Source organism: Balaenoptera borealis (genome assembly GCF_965194805.1).
Source record: "Balaenoptera borealis genome assembly, chromosome: 1".
Taxonomy (NCBI): Eukaryota; Metazoa; Chordata; class Mammalia; order Artiodactyla; family Balaenopteridae; genus Balaenoptera; species Balaenoptera borealis.
In genome coordinates this window covers 13649777-13672608 of record NC_138860.1, presented here as the reverse complement: position 1 = coordinate 13672608, position 22832 = coordinate 13649777, and positions in this window count along the sequence as shown.

Here is a 22832-nt window from a genome sequence, read left to right as displayed (position 1 = left end):
TTCTACGAGGCCACCATCACCCTGATACCAAAACCAGACAAAGATGTCACAAAGAAAGAAAACTACAGGCCAATATCACTGATGAACAAAGATGCAAAAAGCCTCAACAAAATACTAGCAAACAGAATCCAACAGCACATTAAAAGGATCATACACCATGATCAAGTGGGGTTTATCCTAAGAATGCAAGGATTCTTCAATATACGCAAATCAATCAACATGAAACATCATATTAACAAATTGAAGGAGAAAAACCATATGATCATCTCAATAGATGCAGAGAAAGCTTTTGACAAAATTCAACACCCATTTATGATAAAAGCCCTGCAGAAAGTAGGCATAGAGGGAACTTTCCTCAACATAATAAAGGCCATATATGACAAACCCACAGCCAACATTGTCCTCAATGGTGAAAAACTGAAACCATTTCCACTAAGATCAGGAACAAGACAAGGTTGCCCACTCTCACCACTATTATTCAACATAGTTTTGGAAGTTTTAGCCACAGCAATCAGAGAAGACAAAGAAATAAAAGGAATCCAAATCGGAAAAGAAGAAGTAAAGCTGTCACTGTTTGCAGATGACATGATACTATACATAGAGAATCCTAAAACTGCCACCAGAAAACTACTAGAGCTAATCAATGAATTTGGTAAAGTAGCAGGATACAAAATTAATGCACAGAAATCTCTTGCATTCCTATACACTAATGATGAAAAATTTGAAAGTGAAATTAAGAAAACACTCCTGTTTACCATTGCAACAAAAAGAATAAAATATCTAGGAATAAACCTACTTAAGGAGACAAAAGACCTGTATGCAGAAAATTATAGGACACTGATGAAAGAAATTAAAGATGATACAAACAGATGGAGAGATATACCATGTTCTTGGATTGGAAGAATCAACATTGTGAAAATGACTCTACTACCCAAAGCAATCTACAGATGCAATGCAATCCCTATCAAACTACCACTGGCATTTTTCACAGAACTAGAACAAAAAATTTCACAATTTGTATGGAGACACAAAAGACCCCGAATTGCCAAAGCAATCTTGAGAACGAAAAATGGAGCTGGAGGAATCAGGCTCCCTGACTTCAGACTATATTACAAAGCTACAGTAATCAAGATAGTTTGGTACTGGCACAAAAACAGAAATATAGATCAATGGAACAGGATAGAAAGCCCAGAGATAAACCCACGTACATATGGTCACCTTATCTTTGATAAAGGAGGCAAGCATATACAGTGGAGAAAAGACAGCCTCTTCAATAAGTGGTGCTGGGAAAATTGGACAGGTACATGTAAAAGTATGAAATTAGAACACTCCCTGACATCATACACAAAAATAAACTCAAAATGGATTAAAGACCTAAGTGTAAAGCCAGACACTATCAAACTCTTAGAGGAAAACATAGGCAGAACACTCTATCACATAAATCACAGCAAGATCCTTTTTGACCCACCTCCTAGAGAAATGGTAATAAAAACACAAATAAACAAATGGGACCTAATGAAACTTAAAAGCTTTTGCACAGCAAAGGAAACCATAAAGAAGACCAAAAGACAACCCTCAGAATGGGAGAAAATATTTGCAAATGAAGCAACTGACAAAGGATTAATCTCCAAGATTTACAAGCAGCTCATGCAGCTCAATAACAAAAAAACAAACAACCCAATCCAAAAATGGGCAGAAGACCTAAATAGACATTTCTCCAAAGAAGATATACAGATGGCTAACAGACACATGAAAGAATGCTCAACATCATTAATCATTAGAGAAATGCAAATCAAAACTACAATGAGGTATCATCTCACACCGGTCAGAATGGCCATCATCAAAAAATCTACAAACAATAAATGCTGGAGAGGGTGTGGAGGAAAGGGAACACTCTTGCACTGTTGGTGGGAATGTAAATTGATACAGACACTATGGAGAACAGTATGGAGGTTCCTTAAAAAAATAAAAATAGAACTACCATAAGACCCAGCAATCCCACTACTGGGCATATATCCTGAGAAAACCATAGTTCAAAAAGAGTCATGTACCACAATATTCATTGCAGCTCTATTTACAATAGCCAGGACATGGAAGCAACCTAAGTGTCCATCATCGGATGAATGGATAAAGAAGATGTGGCACATATATACAATGGAATATTACTCAGCCATAAAAAGAAATGAAATGGAGGTATTTGTAATGAGGTGGATGGAGTTAGAGTCTGTCATACAGAGTGAAGTAAGTCAGAAAGAGAAAAACAAATACAGTATGCTAACACATATATGGAATCTAAGGAAAAAAAAATAAAATAAAAAAAGGTCATGAAGAACCTAGTGGCAAGATGGGAATAAAGACACAGACCTACCAAAGAATGGACTTGAGGATATGGGGAGGGGGTGGGGTGAGATGTGACAGGGTGAGAGAGTGTCATGGACATATATACACTACCAAATGTAAAATAGATAGCTAGTGGGAAGCAGCCGCATAGCACAGGGAGATCAGCTCAGTGCTTTGTGACCGCCTGGGGGGGTGGGATGGGGAGGGTGGGCGGGAGGGAGATGCAGGAGGGAGGAGATATGGGAACGTGTGTATATGTGTAGCTGATTCACTTTGTTATATAGCAGAAGCTAACACACCATTGTGAAGCAATTATACTTCAATAAAGATGTTTAAAAATAAAAAAAAATAAAGACCTAAATGTAAGGCCAGATACTATAAAACTCTTAAAGGAAGACATACGCAGGACACTCTTTGACACAAACCGCAGCAAGGTCTTTTTTAATCCATCTCCTTGAGTAATGAAAATAAAATAGAAATAAACAAATGGGATCTAACTAAACTTAAACGTTTTGCACAGCAAAGGATACCATAAATGAGATGAAAAGACAGCCCTCTAAATGGGAGAAAATATTTGCAAATGAAGAGACCAACAAGGGATTAATCTCCAAAATATACAAGCAGCTCATGCAGCTCAATATCAAAAAAACAAACAACCCAATCAAAAAATGAACAGAAGACTTAAATAGACATTTCTCCAAAGAAGACATACAGATGGACAAAAAGCACATGAAAAAATGCTCAACATCACTAATCATTAGAGAAATGCAAATCAAAACTACAATGAGGTATCACCTCACACCAGTCAGAATGGCCATCATCAAAAAATCTGCAAACAATAAATCCTGGAGAGGGTTTGGAGAAAAGGGAACCCTCCTATACTGTCGGTGGGAATGTAAATTGATACAGCCACTATGGAGAACGGTATGGAGGTTCCTTAAAAAACTAAAAATTGAACTACCATATGACCCAAAATCCCACTCCTCAGCGCATACCTGGAAAAAAACCATAATTCGAAAAGATACATGCACCCTTATGTTCATTTATACTATTTACAATAGCCAGGACATGGAAGCAACCTAAATGTCATCAACAGAGGAACTGATAAAGAAGATATGATACATATATACAATGGAATATAAAATTGCCAGCCATATAAAAGAACAAAATAACGTTATTTGCAGCAACATGGCTGGGCCTAGAGATTGTCATACTGAGTGAAGTAAGTCGGACACAGAAGGACAAGTATCACATGATATCACGTATATGTGGAATCTAAAAAATGGGTACAAATGAACTTATTTACAAAACAGAAGTAGAGTCACAGATGTAGAAAACAAACTTATAGTTACCAGGGGATAAGGAGGGGCATAAGTAGGAAATTGAGATTGACATATACACAGTACTAAATATAAAATTGATAACTAATAAGGATCTACTGTACAGCACAGAGAACTCTACTCAATACTCTGTAATGTTCTATATGGGATAAAAAGGGTAGATATATGCATATGTATAACTGATTCACTTTGCTGAATATCTGAAACTAACTGTAAATCAACTATACTCCAATAAAAATTTAAAGATAATTACATAAATAAATGGGAATGGAGAGTCAATAATCATGGGACTTAGAAAAGCCTCCAAGATCAAAGAGACAGATAAAAGCAACCTCAACAATAAAACAATGGCAACATCAACATTCACAGAAACAAGATTTAACAAAAGAGATGAAGCATAGGAAGCGTTCAAGTGGTCTTTAAATCACTGCAAATTATGATAATATTATATTTGTGAAAAAAGAACAGTATGATATTATAAAGATACATTATAGTAATAAGAATTAGCTTTTAGAACTTAAAAATATTAAAGAAAAATAATGGTAAAAATATAAAGGCAATGAAAAAGTTGGAAGACACAGTCAATGAAGTTACTCTGAAATACTTTATGACTAAAAGAAGAGGGAAAATTTAGGAGTTCCAACATCTGACAATAGGAACATGTGGTGAAAAGAAAAAAACAAAAGAATTTTAAAAAGTGACAGAAAGGAAGTAATTATAAAAGGAAAATACACAAATGTTTCTCAAACATTAGTTCTTACATCATTAAATGGTCTGCCACATGCAAACACACACACACACACACACACACACACATTAAATTTTGTAAAATTTCAGAACACCTTGGTTACAAAAAAAAGTCTGAGTTTTTGCAATTGAAAAATGGCATCCATCTTCTCAGGAACAAACCTGACTATTAGAAGAGCAAGGTGTAATGCTTTCAATATCTGAAGGAAAAATGCTTCTTAGCCTAAGATTTCCACAACCAATCAAAGTATAACTCAAGGATAAGGATAAATCAAGGCATTTTTAGAAATGAGTCATCAAAAATTTAAAAAAATTCTTTCATGTTTCATTTTTTGGGGTAAAGTTGTGAAGAGTACACACCACGAAAACAAGGCAGGAAAGCAAAAATAAGGTTATGGGATAAGGATGTAGAAAAAGAAAAGTCCCCCGACCTTAAAGTGAATCCTTCCATAAGACAGTAGAAAAGAGGGCTGTGGGAAGAGTATGTCTTATAAAAGAAAAGGGAGGAGGAAGTGCAGGAGGAGAAGAAATAAAAGAACAAGGAGAGAGAGAATTTCTTTTTTTTTTAACATTTTTTTTTTTATTCAAAGAGAAAGTCACAAAAACTATAATCATCCAGATCAGTTCACTCAGTCCCATGAAATTAATTTTTTTATCTTGATCTTTTGTTAGCACTTTTATGAATACATCAGTTTTCCATTAGAGTTCTGAAAATGCTTATTCATTCAGTTCAGCAGTACAGTCAGTTACCAGAAACGTGTATTGTCAGAGTCTTTTCCATGAATTCCTTGAAGATGAAACCCTTTTACAGGAACATTTTTGCAAAAGCATCAGAGTACACCCAGAACTGTCTGTAAATGACAAAACACTTAAAAATGACCATGGTTAAAGATTTGATGAAAGTTCATAATAATGCAATTGACAAGGAAATTTAGTTATTTCTGAGATATACATTTTAAAGTAATAACTAGGATTATGACTTATAACATTATACCAGAACATATAAGATTTTTAGGAACTTCATGTAATGTCTGAAACATTTATATTAACACATTTCCACACAAATAACCCAAAGAAAGTTTAGTATTAGTTTTTTTTTTTAATTTTTAAATTTTTATTTTTTTATACAGCAGGCTTTTATTAGTCATCAATTTTACACACATCAGTGCATACATGTCAATCCCGATTACCCAATTCAGCATACCACCATCCCCACCCCACCACAGCTTTCCCCCCTTGGTGTCCATACGTTTGTTCTCTACACCTGTGTCTCAACTTCTGCCCTGCAAACTGGTTCATCTGTACCATTTTTCTAGGTTCCACATGCATGCATTAATATACGATATTTGTTTTTCTCTTTCTGACTTCACTCTGTATGACAGTCTCTAGATCCATCCACGTCTCAACAAATGACTCAATTTCGTTCCTTTTTATGGCTGAGTAATATTCCATTGTATATATGTACCAAAACTTCTTTATCCATTCGTCTGTTGATGGGCATTTAGGTTGCTTCCATGACCTGGCTATTGTAAATAGTGCTGAAATGAACATTGGGGTTCACATGTCTTTTTGAAATATGGTTTTCTCTGGGTACATGCCCAGTAGTGGGATTGCTGGATCATATGGTAATTCTATTTTTAGTTCTTTAAGGAACCTCCATACTGTTCTCCATAGTGGCTGTATCAATTTACATTCCCACCAAAAGTGCAAGAGGGTTCCCTTTTCTCCACACCCTCTCCAGCATTTGTTGTTTGTAGATTTTCTGATGACGCCCATTCTAACTGGTGTGAGGTGATACCTCATTGTAGTTTTGATTTGCATTTCTCTAATAACTAGTGATGTTGAGCAGCTTTTCATGTGCTCCTTGGACATCTGTATGCCTTCTTCGGAGAAATGTCTATTTAGGTCTTCTGCCCATTTTTGGATTGGGTTGTTTGTCTTTAATATTGAGCTGCATGAGCTGTTTATATATTTTGGAGATTAATCCTTTGCCCGTTGATTCGTTTGCAAATATTTTCTCCCACTCTGAGGGTTGTCTTTTTGTCTTGTTTATGGTTTCCTTTGCTGTGCAAAAGCTTTTAAGTTTCATTAGGTCCCATTTGTTTATTTTTGTTTTTATTTCCATTACTCTAGGAGGTGGATCAAAAAAGATCTTGCTGTGATTTCTGTCAAAGAGTGTTCTGCCTATGTTTTCCTCTAAGATTTTTATATTATCTTTCCTTACATTTAGGTCTTTAATCCATTTTCAGTTTATTTTTGTGTATGGTGTTAGGGAGTGTTCTAATTGCATTCTTTTACATGTAGCTGTCCATTTTTCCCAGCACCACTTATTGAAGAGACTGTCTTTTCTCCATTGTATATTCTTGTCTCCTTTGTCAAAAATAAGGTGACCATATGTGTGTGGGTTTCTCGCTGGGCTTTCTATCCTGTAACATTGATCTATATTTCTGCTTTTGTGCCAGTTCCATACTGTCTTGATTATTGTAGCTTTGTAGTATAGTCTGAAGTCAGGGAGTCTGATTCCTCCCGCTCCATTTTTTTCCCTCAAGACTGCTTTGGCTATTCAGAGTCTTTTATGTCTCCATACAAATTTTGAGATTTTTTTGTTCTAGTTCTGTAAAAAATGCCATTGGTAATTTGATAGGGATTGCATGGAATCTGTAGATTGCTTTGGATAGTATAGTCATTTTCACAATATTGATTCTTCCAATCCAAGAACATGGTATATCTCTCCATCTGTTGGTATCATCTTTAATTTCTTTCATCAGTGTCTTATAGTTTTCTGCATACAGGTCTTTTGTCTCCCTAGGTAGGTTTATTCCTAGGTATTTTATTCTTTTTGTTGCAATTGTAAATGGGAGTGTTTCCTTAATTTCTCTTTCAGATTTTTCATCATTAGTGTATAGGAGTGCAGAGATTTCTGTGCATTAATTTTGTATCCTGCAACTTTACCAAATTCATTGATTAGCTCTAGTAGTTTTCTGTTGGCATTTTTAGGATTCTCTATGTATAGTATTGCGATGGTCCAGCCACCGCAGAGGGTCTTCCAGGTCCCGACGGAGAGGGGTAAGGGACTGAATAGCACCGTGAGTATGGGATCAGAAGGACCAAGACAACTGATGGTTGCAAGGCGCTTTATTTAGAACCTACTGAATCTTATATATACAGAAGAGGAACTCCTTATTAGACAATGAACCCATAGAATTGCTTATCGTCTCAGTTCAGTCACCACCATGGACGTCAGCAAGTTTGCAACAACCATCCTTCAACATTATCCTCCCTTAACCAGGCACGCACAACCCCCAGCCATAAGGAACAACCAGGACTCTCAGTTCCCTGAGGTCTCCTGGCCTGAGATAGCTTTGCTAATCTCTTTTACATCCCTCAGGCCTGGAACAAAGACTGTATTCCAAGTCAAGGGGGCAAAGCCCTTAAGTGACTTTGCTTTTTGTGAGAGACGTACTATCTCCACCAGGAGTTACCTCCGGCTAAGACTGCATGCCTCCCACATAGTATCATGTCATCTGCAAACAGTGACAGTTTTACTTCTTTTCCAATTGGGATTCCTTTTATTTGTTTTTGTTCTCTGACTGCCATGGCTAGGACTTCCAAAACTATGTTGAATAATAGTGGTGAGAGTGGACATCCTTGTCTTGTTCCTGATCTTAGAGGAAATGCTTTCAGTTTTTCACCATTGAGAATGATGTTTGCTGTGGGTTTGTCATATATGGCCTTTATTATGTTGAGGTAGGTTCGCTCCATGCCCACTTTCTGCAGAGTTTTTATCATAAATCGGTGTTGAATTTTGTCAAAAGCTTTTTCTGCATCTATTGAGATGATCATATGGTTTTTATTCTTTAGTTTGTTAATATGGTGCATCACATTGATTGATTTGCGTATATTGAAGAATCCTTGCATCCTTAGGATAAATCCCACTTGATCATGGTGTATGATCCTTTTAATGTGTTGTTGGATTCTGTGTGCTAGTATTTTGTTGAGGATTTCTGCATCTATATTCATCAGTGATATTGGTCTGTAATTTCCTTTTTTTGTAGTATCTTTGTCTGGTATTGGTATCAGGTTGATGGTGGCCTCATAGAATGAGTTTGGGAGTGTTCCTTCATCTGCAATTTTTTGGAAGAGTCTGAGAAGGATGGGTGTTAGCTCTTCTCTAAATGTTTGATAGATTTCACCTGTGAAGCCATCTGGTCCTGGACTTTTGTTGTTGAAAGATTTGTAATCACAGTTTCAATTTCATTACTTGTGATTGGTCTGTTCATATTTTCTGTTTCTTCCTGGTTCAGTCTTGGAAGGTTATACCTTTCTAAGAATTTGTCCATTTCTTCCAGGTTGTCCATTTTATTGGCATAGAGTTGCTTATTGTAGTCTCTTAGGATGCTTTGTATTTCTGCGGTGTCTGTTGTAACTTCTCCTTTTTCATTTCTAATTTTATTGATTTGAGTCCTCTCCCTCTTTTTCTTGATCAGTCTGGCTAATGGTTTTTCAATTTTGTTTATCTTCTCAAAGAACAAGCTTTTAGTTTTATTGATCTTTGCTATTGTTTTCTTTGTTTCTAGTTCATTTATTTCTCCTCTGATCTTTATGATTTCTTTCCTTCTGGTAACTTTGGGTTTTGTTTGTTCTTCTTTCTCCAGTTCCTTTAGGTGTAAGTTTACATTGTTTATTTGAGATTTTTCTTGTTTCTTGAGGTAGGCTTGTATAGCTATAAACTTCACTCTTAGAACTGCTTTTGCTGCATCCTATAGGTTTTGGATCACCATGTTTTCATTGTCATTTGTCTCTAGGTATTTTTTTATTTTCTCTTTGATTTATTCAGTGATCTCTTGGTTATTTAGTAACGTATTGTTTAGCCTCCATGTGTTTGTGTTTTTTACGTTTTTTTTCCCTGTAACTCATTTCTAATCTCAAAGCGTTGTGGTCAGAAAAGATGCTTGATATGATTTCAATTTTCTTAAATTTACTGAGGCTTGATTTGTGACCCAAGATGTGATCTATCCTGGAGAATGTTCCGTGCGCACTTGAGAAGAAAGTGTAATCTGCTGTTTTTGGATGAGAGAATTTTTATGAAAAAATGATAGAACATTTGAGTGCCTGAAAAGATGTTTGAGCATTTTGAAAAATTAGTGATCAGTATGTTACCCATCTGCAAAAATACTTGGAATAATTAGAAAGCAAAGCAAATAACAATTGTTGCCATTATTAAATCCAGGAAAAAAACAAATGTTTTGCAAAAGAGTTGTAATCTGTATATCACTGGATTTAACTCTGCACAATGTTCACGTAGTCATAGTAGTGTAAAAATTATTGTGCACTTGTGCATCTAGCAACAGGGAGAGGACAGAAGATAGGAAGGGGAGTGCAGAAGAACTAATGCCTCAATTGAAAAAGCAAAGTCTATAGATAATATCTGTATATTTCAGCATTTTAAAAGCTATTCATACATATGAGATTACTTTTAAAAGAACTTTATGGCTGGTAAATTCACTTTTGAGATTCTACTTTATTTGTTAAAATATTCATATTTGCGGTGAATTAAAACAAAACCTTATTGTAGCAAATAAGTTAAAAATTAACTGGGACCCTGACAGCTGAGCCTCAAGTCCTCAACGGCCATTTATTTCCTTTTGTCAACATGTAGTCAAGTTTCTATTTTCTATAAGGTTTGAAACCTATTAGATAAGCTATAAATGCTTAAATTTTCAAAAGATTTGTTTATGATGCTATTTTGTGTGCCCACATGATAAATATGTGAAAAAAATTTAATCTTTATCATTATCACCGCCATCTGCATCACTATCCAAATAGTCATGTCTTTATCTTCTACCAGAAGGTAATGCACCAGAACAGTGACATCTGTTAATTGCTGGCCATTCCCTTCTAGCTGCTACATGAAGGAATATTTGGTTGGGTGAAGCTCAGTCAGAGAAACATGGGGTTTGTATTCAAGATTGAAATTACCCATTGTTCAGGGCTTTAGAATCAATATAGTTATCATTTAATAATCATTACCTTTAATAATGTCTCCTTGGTATTGCCTGAGGGAGTGAGCAGCAGTAACTGAAATTCAACCACATATTTTAAAAGAAATATTCAATAGCATTTTTCCTTCAGAATAAGTTACTTTATTTAGGTAAATACTGGGAAAGTATGTATATTTAGTACATATGAGGTTTGGCTTAACTTTAATTTAGCCAAATCAATAACTAGCGAGATGCAGGAAATGTCACAGTCTCATCTAAATTCTCCATGTTTTTTGTTTGTTTGAATGAATGAACAGGTGCTATAATGACTATCAAAGTTAAGTACCATGTTGAAAGAGCTTCTCCTCAACAGTTTTTTGTTTTGGTTTTTTTCCTACCCACCATGTCAGATTCTGCAAGGCATTTAAATGATTTGTCAGAAGTGAATGTGCTTAGTAGTCCAGGCAGTGAAGGGACCTTGAACAACAATTTTCATCAGAATAAGTAAAAAATAAGTGTTCAGAAGAATAAAACTTATTAGAAAATAAATGACTACAACTTCAAAAAGACAATATTGTGTTTTAGATAACTACTGAAAGGAGTTTAAAAGAATCAAATGGTTTGAAGTTTTCAGTGTGCAATTTAACAAATTAATAATTTTAACATATGCCTTACATAATTTAGACAGACATTAGTCAGTTTAATCATTCAGACAAAAATGGATGTTTTATAAGCAGAGCTATAAGATGTCTATTTAGAATACATATTTTCAAAATTTTATTAACTGTTTCCAAAACTATAAAACAGTATTTTATGTTACCATTTGAATAATATTTTTAGTATTGAAGAACAAACTTTTACATTTCAAATCTAAAGATATTCTAACATAACATGTCCATTTTCATATAGTAGCAGTATTTGATCTAACTTGTTTGTTAATTTTTATTCATAGTTAAATTTTAACATTACATGAGAAAATTATTTAGGTGGAAAATTTTTATAATACTTGAGGAGTTTTCTAAGGCTTTCAAAATCATATACAGTGTCTGCTCCAGCAATGGCTGACACCATTTTAAGACTGTCAAGATAGAATTCATTAACATATATAACTAAATCTACATCTTTTATAGAAATAGCATGGAACCCGCACTCCTTGACAGATTAAAGAAAGCTGTATCCTAAATTGTGCAAATTGAGCCTCTGTTACAAAACTTACCCAAATCAAAGACCCACCATTTGCCTCTTATGACAGGATAAAAATAAGAGTCTCATAGAAACAAAATAAAAAAGACAGTCTGTCATTCTTTCTTAAAGAAAACATCTGTCAGGAACCCTTCAAAAATAATTGGGAAGAAAACGTGTTAGGTTCTGCAACCCACTGAGTCATTTTAAGGTGCATCTGAGCATGTTAAAAATGGTATTTTTTATGATCAACCTAGTTGTGCAGTGATGTATTCCCAGAGTTTTCTCAAACTTGCTTTAAAAGAACTATTTTGATTTTAACCTTACGCATTTATTCCATTAAAAGAGAACTTTTAAATTTCCCTAGGCTGGCTCTCAATGTTCTAGTAGACTGTACATATTTTATTTCTAAATTCATTGTGTTGTGATTTCTTCTGACAAATATTGTTAGGAGACCTATTGTATCTTAGACAAATGTAGTCTAGATTTTAGTTTTTAATTTCTCTGTTAAGGAAATTCATACATTCCTCTGAGAATGTAATGCTGATATGTATAATTTTTCAATTAAAGGAAAGATCATTTTTTCCATTAAACAACAGCACTCATCAGTTTGTCAAGTTTGTATACTTGTTACTTCCTTCCAATCATTTGCCATCCACAGCAGAAGAGAGCCATGTCTTTTCAACTTTCTCTCTCCCTATATTTAATGCCTTAAATTTTGCTCAATATAAGTTTATTAATTTTAAATATATGTATAAAATTGTATTTATAAGCTATTATTTGAAGCCAAGACTGGTAACAACATTCCTAGCTATTCACATTCTATTAGAGTTATGACAGCTTGTTAAATTTTAGCTACCCTCTTTGACGTGATATATGAAAATAACTTTTTGATGTCAAATTTTATTAAAAAGAAGGTTAATTTTGTTAAATGAAAAGCATTTCCAAGATTAGAAGATTTTTATTTCATGTCATCTAATTTTACAATTTCCTACCTTCAGCCAGTGTTGATAACTTCAAATTGAGTGTGCCTGGGAGTGATATGGCTGCCAATCCATGAATCCTGCCTGTTAAATTCTGTTAAGCTCTTATCCATTCTTAACTCCCTTAACCCACTCATTCTTCCCCACCTGCTCTGAGTCCTATTCTTTCAATAACATCTATAAACAAACAACAATACACACACACACACACACACACACACATATGTATAAAATATTCCACTAATTAGGAGAAGCAAGAGGATATGATACAAAAGGCTGAATGAGACAGGTCCTTCTCAATGACACATTTTTACATCATTTTTTCTCTCAAATACCGGGTCCAAAATACACTAGGCAATGATCGTTAACAGAAAAACAATCCCTCCCCCCAAATCAATTTTTACAATATAATTCCAAACTAACCTAATTTGTTAAATTTGTTATACTCCCTATAATTACTTGATTGGCACAGTAAATAATATATAAGTTATTTAATGAGTATTCACTGAAAGAATAGATGCATTTTTTAAACTAGAACTTCACTGTAGAAATACTGTGTTTGTAGTAGCCTAAGCATTAGACTGGCGGCCAAAATTTCTGATCATGTGACTACTCTCTGAATAACTGCAATGCATGTTGAAAGAGAGTGTTTCTTTACAACAATATTCTCTGTTTTGTTGGTATTGATTTATAAAAAGCTTTTGTAACATTGAGATCCATAAACAAAGGAGTTTAAACCAGCTAGATTCAGTTTTCTCTAATGTAGCAGTCCCGAGGTAAACATTCCAGGACTGGTAAAATGACTGCCATCTTCTGTATGTTGATTTTATCTCTGCATCCATTCACCTCTCACTTTGCCAGTCAGCAGGAAAAAGAAACACAGAAGACACTCAAAATGCATATATTTGAAGGGCAGAGCTGGAAATACTCATGTCTGCTCACATTGCGTTGGTCAGAATTTCATCGCTTAGTCAAAACTATAACTAGGTAGGCTGGGAAGAGCCTAACTGGGGTCGGGAATGGGGATTTGTGCTCAGCTAGAAACCAGGAGTTCTAATATTAAAGGAAGAGCAATAAAAGAAATGTAGGTGAACAAGTCTTTGTCACATTGTGCCTCTTACTTTGTATAAAGTAGGCATAATGATACTTTACATAAGTATTAGCTTCCTATTAAGTTTCATTAAAGTAGAATAAATGATAACAAGCACAGTTAAAATGCTGTTGTTATTGTTCTAGTTTGGGTACTACTGGTTTCTTTAAGTATCATTTTGGTGAAGATGCTGTTTCTATAAATGTCTTAAAGGCTTTCTTTCGAGCTATCACTTGTCAAAAGATGAGGGCTCTCAAGATATTCTTCCCCTTGTAAAACAAAAACACAACTCTTCTTTTTTAAAAAAAAATTTTTTTTGGATAAATTTTCAGGTATAGACCAGTCAGGCTAAGACAATAATAAAATTACGAGTAACCAAGTTTCCTTCTCAATTCATGCTTTCAATCATATATAATTAATATATCTTGGGAAAGTTGGTAATTCAACTTCAACAACATTTATTGGTTACCTATTCAACTTTGTATACAATGTCAGACTAATATATCACTGCAGGACAATGGATTAATTACATTGGGGTGACAAAGCAGGCCTCCCATAAGAGGTAAATGTTAAAGATCCAAAGGTAAGATTGAAGGGTGAATATAAGCTTGACAAGTGGATGAAGGTGTAGCTAAAAAGTGTGTGGTAGGGAGAAGGTATTCTCAGCAGAAAGAGGCACATTAGCAGTAGCATTCTGAGTTAAAATTCCATGGTGGACCTGGGAAAGTATGAGTTTCATGTAGATGTTATATACAGAGTATATGGTGATCAGGGGTCCTGAAGAAGAAAAATCTATTCTATACCTACAATCTTAGTTTCCTTACACCCTTGTACTTTCATCATATCTGATGGACAAATCTCCATGGTGGACCAATAGGTGGGGTTCAGGTTGGTGAATGATTTTCTATATTCTTCCCCCTTTCAACACTATATCAAAACTTTATTGCTTTTCACGGAAACAACTGGTGTCCTTGTTTCCTTTTTGAAACTCTTCAAATTTGGAAAATCTGCCAGCATGATCTGACTAAAATAAATCTGTCTATATAGATTTGAGACTTAATTTTTTCTGTATCTCTGTATTGCATACAGGAGAAAGTCCAAGGTGCTTTGTAAGGCATAAAAAATCCTTCCATGTTCTCACAGCTGCTTACTCTACAAACTTAATCTCTAATGCCTCCCTACCTTCTATATTAGGACCTCATAACACTTCTAGGATAAACTGCTTGCTGCCTTCATCATGTTGTTTCCCCTGTCTTTCTCCCTCATTGGCTAAAGGCTATTCATTATTTACATGCCTCCACCTTATTCATGTTATTCAATTATGCTTTATTTACCCTTTTTATCCTCAGTAGTAAACTCAAGGTCAGTAAAATGTTAGGAACAAAATAAGTAATTGTGAAGTGCTGAATTGATGCTTGGGATGGTGGAGCATTTTAAATTCCTGAACTTTAAGAAAATTTCTATGACTATTTCACAGATGAGGAAAAAGATAGTTCAAATGTCAAAAGAAAAGCTAAACTAATGGATACTAAGTTCTGTATTGAACTCAAGGTTATTAACGTGTAATAAATATTTATTCAAATTGTTCCTGTGTTACAGATGGTTGTTCCCCTCTATTGGTCCTCTCTCTAGAGTTAGCTTTCATAAGCAATAGTGGAAAAGTTAAAGTTGTGTATATACGTGCACACACATGCACACACACTGTGGTCCAGTTAGCAACGAATCAAGTGGTGACTATTTAAATTATACAAGAAGGAAGGGTCAAGATGGCAGAGGAGTAGGAGGACGTGGAGTTCACCTCACCCCACAAAGGCATCAAGAACACATCTACCAATGGAACAATTCTCACAGAGCACTGGCTGAACACTAGCAGAGGACCTCAGACACCTAAAAAGACAAGAAAGATCCCCACATAACCAGGTAGGATGAAAGAAAGAGGAAGGGAAAAGGAAGCGGAAAGGAAGTGGGACGGAACCTGCACACCTGCGGGGAAGCTGAAGGCTTCCCGAATCTGGGGAAGCCCCCTCACCGATGGGGAGATCAGCTGGGATAGAAGGGGAGCTTTGGAGGCTCAGAGGAGAATGCAGCAATCAGTCTGTGGCAGGCAGGACAGACTGAGACCTACACAAATGGTCTGTGACATAGCCCTGTGTGCCCCAGCCTGAGACGGGTGTCTGTCGGTGCACACGGGGGCTAGGTGCTGGAACGTGGGGTTTGGAGAGCAGACCTGGGGAGGGGATTGCTACTGGTTGTGAGGAGACAGCCTGAGGGGATGGGAGTTAGGAGTTCCGCAACCGGGAATGCTTGTGGAGAGAGCCTGCACTGCCGTAGAAGCAAAGCGCCATTGTTTAGTGATGCACAAGGGGCAGGGCTGCCATTGCTGCCTCTCTCCTCACTCACCAGCCCCTGCCTCCCCAGGAACCAGGGAGGGCTCCTGCTGGAGTAGCTTGAGCACCCCTAGCCATCACTTCCTCTGCCTCCTCCCCACCTAGGCCGTCCGCTTGCCCTGATCACCACCTCACCTCCCTCCTGCCTGATGGGCTCACACATCCTGATAGCCAACCTGGCACCCTCCTGCCTGGGCAGCCCATGCACCCTGATTGCTGCATCCCCATCCTCCCACCTGACAGGTTTGTGTGCTCCGGAAGCCTCAGGAGCAGATGCTGCTGGGTAGCCCACGTGAAGAAGTGGAGCTGAAACCACAGCTGAGCCCCAGGGGCTGTGTGACTAAGGAAGAGGAACTGAAATCTCTCCTCGCAGCTGCACGAACCATGGAGTTACATCTCTGCTGATGGCTTCCTAAATTCAGAGCCTGTGGAACATCCGAATGGACAAAACTGCTCCTGCAGCTGAGACTGGTCTGGCTTTAGAAGCTGTGGGCTTTGTGGGCACGTAGACTCAGGGGTTGGGTCAGGCCAGAGTCTGAGCTGCTCCACAGCTCCCAGAGGAGATCCAGGTACACAATTAGTGCAGTCCTGGGACCTGACCTCCGTGGATCTGAGCCAGTGGCCTGGTGAAAACAATGCCTGAGAATCACCAGGACCAACTGATGGCATATCCACGGTTAAGGTGGGAACGAGAGCAGTGTCAACAATAGTGTACTTTGTGAGCCTGCACAATTCGTGAAAGGGGACACAACAGAGCACACTCATGGGTGAACACCTCCAGAGGAGGAATACTCAGTGGCTTCCCTCCCAGTGGCAATGCTCCAATCCTGCCATCTTTGCACTGCAGATCAGAAACACAGCTAACAAACAGATCTGGGGGCTTCTACTCCAACAACTGGGGAACAGACCTGGCCCTGACAGGGCAGTGACAACCACAGAGCAAAAAGGAGGCCCTGCTCAATCTCAAGGGCAGGCTCTGGTCACCAAAACAACAGTCAAACCCCCTATCAAAGGGATAATAGCCAACATACACTGAGGAAAGAGGTGGCAGTCATCCATACTAAAAAAAGCCCTCGCACCAATAAAAAATATAAAAATTTAAAAATAAACCCACGCAGCCTACACAGGGACATTCCCACATAAAAACAGCCCTCCAAGACAGTCTGAGGATCTGACATCAGGAGGAAGAACCTCCAGAGCATTTAGCCTTGAAAGCCAGTGGGGCTTGAGTGCAGGAGCTCCATAGGGCTGGGGGAACAGAGACACTACTCTTGGAGGATGCACACAAGGTCTCACCTCCACTGTGACCCAGCACAAAGCAGTACGTCCATAGGAACCTGGGCTAGACCTACGTAGGGGTCGTTGAGTGTCTCCGGAGAGGTGGGGGTTGGCTGTAGCTCACTGTGGGGGTGAGGGGATGGATAGCGGAGGCCCCAGGGAATATTACTTGGTGTGAGCTCTCCTGAAGGTTGACACTTCGGCACCAAGACCCAGCCCCATTCAACAGCCTGCAGGCTCCAGTGCTGTAATGCCTCAGGCCAAACAACCAGCAAAACAGGAACACAGCCCCACCCATCAGCAGAAAGTCTGCCTAAAGTCCTACTAACCTCACAGACACCCCAAAACACACCCCTTAACACGTCCCTGCCCACTAGAGGGACAAGACCCAGTTCTACCCACCAGAGTGCAGACACCAGTGCCTCCCAACAGGAAGCATGCACAAGCCACTGAACCAACCTCACCCACCAAGGGGCAGACAACAGAAGCAAGAGGAACTATGATCCCGCAGCCTGCAGAAAAGAGACCACAAACACTGTAAGTTAGACAAAATGAGATGACAGAGAAATACATTGCATAAGAAGGAGCAAGATAAAAACCTACAAGAACAGCTAAATGAAGAGGAGCTAGGCAATCTACCTGAAAAAGAATTCAGAGTAATTATAGGAAAGACAATTCAAAATTTCAGAAAAAGAATGGAGGCTCAGATCGAGAAGATAGAAGAAATGTTTAATAAAGACCTAGAATTACTAAAGAACAAACAAAGATGAACAATAAAATAACTGAAATGAAAAATACACTAGAAGGAATCAATAGCAGAATAACTGAGGCAGAAGAACAATTAACTGAACTGCAAGATAGAATGGTGGAAATCACTGTCATGGAACAAAATAAAGAGAAAAGAATGAAAAAAAAATTAGGACAGTCTCAGAGACATCTAGGACAACACTAAATGCACCAAAATTCTAATTATAGGGGGCCCAGAAGAAGAAGAGAAAGAGAAAAGGCCTGAGAAAATATTTGAAGAGATTATAGTAGGAAACTTCCCTAACATGGGAAAGGAAATAGTCACCCAAGTCCAGGAAGTGCAAAGAGTCCCATACAAGATAAACCCAAGGAAGAACATGCTGAGACACAGAGTAATCACTAACAAATATTAAATACAAAGAAAAAACATTAAAAGCAACAAGGGAAAAGCAATAAATAGCATATAAGGGAATCCCCATAAGGTAATCAGCTGATTTTTTCAGCAGAATCTCTGCAGGCCAGAAGAGAGTGGCACGATATATTTCAAGTGATGAAAGCAAAAAACCTACAACCAAGAATACTCTACCCAGCAAGGCTCTCATTCATATTCAAGGAAGAAATCTTGCTTTACAGAGAAGAAAAAGCTAAGAAAATTCAGCACCACCATACCAGCTTTAAAACAAATGCTAAAGGAACTTCTCAAGGCAAGGGGGAAAAAAAAGAGGCCACAACTACAAACAAGAAAATCACAAACGGGAAAGCTCACTGGTAAAGGTAAACATACAGTAAAAGCAGGAAAACATCCATGCACAAATGTGATATCAAAACCAGCAATCGTGAGAAGAGGAGAGAACAAATGCTGGAAATAGGAATTGTATTCAAACTTAAGAGAGCAGCAACTTTAAAAAATCTTGTATACAGATAGACTGCTATATCAAAACCTCATGGGAAATGCAAACCAAGAAACTACAATAGATACACACACAAAAAAGAAAAAGCAACCCAAAAACAACACTAAAGATGGTCATCAAACTACAAGAGAAGAGAACAAAAGAGGAAGGGAAGAAAAAAGACCTACAAAAACAAATCCTAAGCAATTAAAAACATGGCAATAGGAACACACATATTAATAATTACCTTAAAGGTAAATGGATTAAATGCTCCAACCAAAAGACATAGACTGGCTGAATGGATACAGAAACAAGAACTGTATATACGCTGTCTACAAGAGACCCACTTCAGATCTAGGGACACATATAGAGTGAAAGTGAGGTTGTGGAAAAAGATATTCCATGCAAATGGAAATCAAAAGAAAGCTGGAGTTGCAATAGTCATATCAGACAAAATAGACTTTAAAATAAAGACTGTAACAAGTGACAAGGAAGGACACTACATAATGATCAAGGGATCAACCCTAGAAGAAGATATAACAATTATAAATATTTATGCACCCAACATGGGAGCACCTCAATACATGAGACAAATGTTAACAGCCATAAAAGGGGAAATCGACAGTAACACAATAATAGTGGTGGACTTTAACACCCCACTTACACCAAAGGACAGATAATGCAGACAGAGAATTAATAAGGAAACACAGGCCTCAAATGATACATTAGACCAGACTGACTTCACTGATATTTTTAGGACATTCTACCTAAAAGCAGCCGAATACACTTTCTTGTTAAGTGTACACGGAACATTCTTCAGGATAGATCACATCTTGGGCCACATATCAAGCCTCAGTAAATTTAAGAAAATTGAAATTGTATCAAGCATCTTTTCGGACCACAAGGCTATGAGATTAGAAATCAATTATAGGAAAAAAAAAACCTGTAAAACACACGAACACATGGAGACTAAACAATATGCTATTAAATGACCAATGGATCACAGAAGAAATCAAAGAGGAAATCAAAAAATATCTAGAGACAAATGAAAATGAAAACATGACATTCCAAAACCTATGGGACACAGCAAAAGCTTTTCTAAGATGGAAGTTTATAGCAATCCAAGCTTACCTCAGGAAACAAGAAAAAATCTAAAACAAACAACCTAACCTTACATGTAAAGCAACTAGAGAAAGAAGAACAAGCAAAACCCAAAGTTAGTAGAAGGAAAGAAATCATAAAGATCAGAGCTGAAATAAATGAAGTAGAGACGAAGAAAATAATAGCAGAGATCAATGAAACTAAAAGCTGGTTCTTTGAGAAGGTAAACAAAATTGATAAACCTTTAGCCATACTCTTCAAGAAAATGAAAAATGAAAAAGGAGAAGTTACAATGGACACCACAGAAAAATGAAGCATCATAAGAGAGTACTACAAGCAACTCTATGCCAATAAAATGGACAACCTGGGAGAAATGGACAAATTCTTAGAAAGATAAAATCTTCCAAGACAGAACCAGGAAGAGTAGAAAATATGAACAGACCAATTACAAGTACTAAAGTTGAAAGTGTGATTTAAAAACTTCCAACAAACAGAAGTCCAGGACCAGACGGCTTCACAGGCAAATTCTATCAAACATTTAGAGAAGAGTAAACACCTAACTTTCTGAAACTGTTCAAAAAAAATTGCAGAGGAAGGAAAACTCCCAAGCTCATTCTATGAGACCACCATCAACCTGATACCAAACAAGAAAAAGATATCACAAAAAAAGAAAATTACAGGCCAATATCACTGATGAATATAGATGCAAAAATCCTCAACAAATACTAGCAAACAGAATCCAACAGTACATTAAAAGGATCATACACCATGACCAAGTGGGATTTATCCCTAGAATGCAAGGATTCCTCAATATACACAAATCAATCAATGTGATATACCACATTAACAAACTGAAGAATAAAAACCATATGATGATCTCAATAGATGCAGAAAAAGCTTTTGACAAAATTCAACATCCATTTATGATTAAAAAAAAAAAAAAAAAACACTCTCCAGAAAGTGGGCATAGAGGGAACAAACCTCAACACAATACAGGCCATATATGACAAACCCACAGCAAACATCATTCTCAATGGTGAAATACTGAAAACATTTCCCCTAAGATCAGGAATAAGACAAGGATATTCACTCTCCCCACTTTTATTCAATATAGTTTTGGAAGTCCTAGCCACGGCAATCAAAGAAGAAAAAGAAATAAAAGGAGGTATTTCCCTAGTGGTGCAGTGGTTAACAATCCGCCTGCCAATGCAGGGGGCACGGGTTCGATCCCTGGTCCGGGAAGATCCCACATGTTGCGGAGCAACTAAGCCCGTGTGCCACAACTACTGAGCCTGTGCTCTAGAGCCCATGAGCCACAACTACTGAGCCCACATGTCACAGCTACTGAAGCCCATGGGCCTAGAGCCTGTGTCTGCAACAAGAGAAGCCACTGCAATGAGAAGCTCACACACTGCAACGAAGAGTAGACCCCACTTGCTGCAACTAGAGAAAGCCCGGACATGGCAATGAAGACCCAACACAGCCAAAAATAAATAAATTAAATAAATAAATTTATTAAAAAAAAAAATAAAAGGAATCCAAATTGGAAATGATGAAGTAAAACTGTCAGTTTGCAGATGACGTGATACTGTACATAGAAAATCCTAAAGATGCCACCAGAAAACTACTTGAGCTCATCAATGAATTTAGTAAAGTTGCAGGATACAAAATTAATACACGGAAATCTCTTGCATTCCTATTCACTAACAACAAAAGATCAGAAAGTGGAATTAAGGAAACAATCCCATTTACTATCACATCAAAAAGAATAAAATACCCTAGGATTAAACCTACCTAAGGAGACAAAAGACCTGTACTCAGAAAATAATAAGGTACAATAAGTTCCCTACATACGAACCCTCAACTTGCGAACTTTCAAAGAAGCAAACGTGCATTTGCATGTCCAATCATGTAAGTTAGTTCACGTGTCTGGCATATATTATCATGTGCGTGCATCCTCTGCAAGTGGTTGTTGCTTTTGCGTACTTTACTGTACAGTACTGTATAAAGTACAGTACTACAGTATCTTTATTTCTTGCCTGTGCACTCAATGCCAGCCCCTGTATGACAGCTGTTGTACTGTACCACTGTACTTTTCAAGGTCCTGTACTGTAAGATTAAAAATGTTTTCTTTATGTTTTGTGTTTGTTCATTTTTTCTGTATTATTTGTGTGAAAAGTATGATAAACCTATTACAGTACAGTATTATATTGCCAATTTTGTAGTTGGGTACCTAGGCTAACTTTCTCATACTTAGGAACAAACTGAATTTACGAATGCATTCTTGGAATGGAATTCGTTCATATGTAGGGGACTTACTCTCCTGCTCAAAGAAATCAAAGATGACACACACACGGAGAGCTACACTATGTTCTTGGATTGGAAGAATCAATATTGTCAACATGACTGTACTACCCAAAGCAATCTACAGATTCAATACAATCCCTATCAAATTACCAATGGCATTTTTCACAGAATTAGAACAAAAAATTTTACAATTTGTATGGAAACACAAAAGACCAAAAATAGCCAAAGCAATCTTGAGAAAGAAAAATGGAGCTGGAGGAATCAGACTCCCTGACTTCAGCCTATACAACAAAGCTACAGTCATCAAAACAGTATGGTACTGGCACAAAAACAGAAATATAGAGCAATGGAACAGGATAGAAAGCCCAGAGGTAAGCCCACACACCTATGGTCACCTAATCTATGACAAAGAAGGCAAGAATATACAATGAAGAAAAGATAGTCTGTTCAATAAGTGGT